The sequence below is a fragment of the Mauremys mutica genome, unplaced genomic scaffold (assembly GCF_020497125.1).
Source record: "Mauremys mutica isolate MM-2020 ecotype Southern unplaced genomic scaffold, ASM2049712v1 Super-Scaffold_100141, whole genome shotgun sequence".
NCBI classification, from domain to species: domain Eukaryota; kingdom Metazoa; phylum Chordata; order Testudines; family Geoemydidae; genus Mauremys; species Mauremys mutica.
The window spans coordinates 50,891-53,497 of record NW_025423277.1 but is presented as its reverse complement, the minus strand read 5'-3'; the positions used below and the strand labels follow the sequence as shown (position 1 = coordinate 53,497).

General features: G+C 62.6%; 1 non-coding gene across 1 annotated transcript; it reads left to right on the top strand.

The window, feature by feature from the left end:
• The first annotated feature begins 2,102 nt into the window (after positions 1 to 2,102).
• Positions 2,103 to 2,184, top strand: TRNAS-GCU. Its single transcript has one exon. It is a non-coding gene; the product is annotated as a tRNA-Ser (tRNA).
• The last annotated feature ends 423 nt before the right edge of the window (positions 2,185 to 2,607 follow it).

Here is a 2,607-nt window from a genome sequence, read left to right as displayed (position 1 = left end):
CCACTGCCCCTCTCCTGCACCCCCTTCACCCCAACCCCTGTGCCCCCTCCTGTGCCACCAGCCACTGTCCCTCTCCTGCACCCCTTCCCCCCACCCCCCTCAGGGCCGTCCTGTGCCACCAGCCACTGCCCCTCTCCTGCACCCCCTTCACCCCAACCCGTGCGCCCCCTCCTGTGCCACCAGCCACTGCCCCTCTCCTGCACCCCCTTCACCCCAACCCCTGCACCCCCTCCTGTGCCACCAGCCACTGCCCCTCCCCGCCCCCCTTCACCCCTAACCCCTGCGCCCCCTCCTGTGCCACCAGCCACTGCCCCTCTCCTGCACCCCCTTCACCCCTAACCCCTGTGCCCCCTCCTGTGCCATCAGCCACTGCCCCTCTCCTGCACCCCTTCACCCCTAACCCCTGCGCCCCCTCCTGTGCCCCCAGCCACTGCCCCTCTCCTGCACCCCCTTCACCCCAACCCCTGCACCCCCTCCTGTGCCCCCAGCCACTGCCCCTCTCCTGCACCCCCTTCACCCCTAACCCCTGCACACACACCCCAGCGCCCATGTGGGGACAATGACCTGTGTGCATGGAGCAGCTGGCATTGCTGCCCGCTCCTCCCTGGGGCTGGGGGACGGGGGAGGTGGGCGAGAAGGGACATCATCCGAGCTCCCTGCATCCAGGTCACTTTCCTCAGCCGGGCTGCGTCAGGGGAGGGCAGAGAGAGCAGCAGCTTCTGATGCTCCCCTCACAGCCCAGCCCAGGTGGGGAAAGTGACCAGGACGCATGGAGCACATAGTGTTGCTCCTCGCTCCCCCCAGCCTCTGTGGGGCCATGGAGGAGCATTGGGGCAGGGGAGAGCAGTGAGCACCTTTGCACGGGGGCCCCACCCCTAAGGCCGGCCGGGCTCCCCAGCACGAACAGCAGAGACACAGGGAGACTGGCCACCCACTGAGCAGAGGTAGCCTGGGCGGCTCGTAATGGAGGCTCGGGGGGGCTCAGCCTCCCCAAACCTTGCGTTGCCAAGGGGACAGTGGGGCCCATGACTAGGGGCCCTGGCCAAATTGGGCCCCCCTGGGAAACTCTCTCCCACGGTGGCCCCAGGGCTGGAGGAGCTCAAACTCCCTGCTACGGCCCGTGGGCTGCAGCAGGGGCACAGAGCTTCTCTGGTCTGGGGGCCGCAGCGGGGCCGGGGTAAAGGAGTGACAGGGTGGGGCCAGTGGGGGAAGGGGTGGAACAGAGGTGACAGTGGGGGGGGGGGCGTGGGGGGAAGGTGTGGAAGGGGGCGGAGCCACACACAGAAGTGGGGGGGGCCATGGTTCCAGTGCTGGGGCCCCCGCACTTGTTCTCCCTTTCCCTGGGCTTTGGCATCACTAGCCCCTGCTTAGCGAGTAGGGGTCAGTGGTCCCCAAAATGTGGGGCGTGACTCCTAGGGGGACACAGAGGAAGATTGATGGGGGCACCTCAGGGCCTGAGCCAGCCCCCATGGAGGGCAGGGAGGGAGCCCCACTCAGCCCCACTCTGTCCCAGCTCTTCCCCAACCCCACCCTCAGCCTGGGCCCCTGGCTCCCAGCCCGGCCTCGACCCCCTTACCCCTGTCCGCACCCCTCTCCCCAGCAAGCAACGGCCCCACTCCCAGCCCCGGTTCTCGATCGCGGCTTCCGAGGGGCCACAGCCATGGACACGAGGGCGCAGTGTGAAATGTTTGGGGACCACTGGGTTAGGGTGACGTCCTCAATCACTTCTCTGCAGTCCAATGAAAGCGATTCCTCCCCCACCCACCCACCCCTCCGTCAGGACGGCCTAGGTACGTTCCGCTGCCCTTCACTCGTACAGGGAGGAGAATAACATTTCATTCCACTCAATCTTAAAGTGATTTGTAACCCACCACCATCCCAAACTGGTCATTTTGGGGAAGCGGCCCCATCATGCTGCATAGCTAGGCAGAGTAGGGGTGTCTGTGCAAACACGGCCTGTTCCTGAAGTCTTCCCCCAGCTCCTCACTAGATGTGAGGGGGGAGCTCATTCAGACCTTGCTTACGCTTAGTATTTAAAAACTCCTGTGTCCCTATCTCTGCCGGCCTTCGATTTCTCCTCCTGTCCCTGTCTTAACAGCTCAGATGAGGTGGCCGAGTGGTTAAGGTGATGGGCTGCTAATCCATTGTATTCTGCATGCATGGGTTCGAATCCCATCCTCATCGGATGCATTTAGTCTTCACCCTCCTTTATAGACAACCATCTCCCCCTTGGTACAATGACAGATCCAAAAATGTTGCTTCTGTTACCCAAAATTGGGCCAGCTAATAAGCTTAGAGAGGACTAATAACGCCCCAGAGTTTGGCAGAAAGCAGCATGTTTATTATACTGACAGCTAAACTCAAAAGAAGGGATAGGGGAGGGTGTCACACTCGCATACTCATGCTCCCAGGACAGGCCTGGCACTTGAGATGTCAGGATCCTTTAAGGTAAGTGTCCCCCAGCGCCACGATGGATGGTGCGATGAAGGTAAGTCTTCCCGAGGCGCGATGGAATGTAACACAGCGAACCACTGGCCAGGCGGTCGGGGCGAAGGGCATTCACTGGAGGTACAAGCTTGTGAGTGACTCCTGAGCACAGGGCCCCTT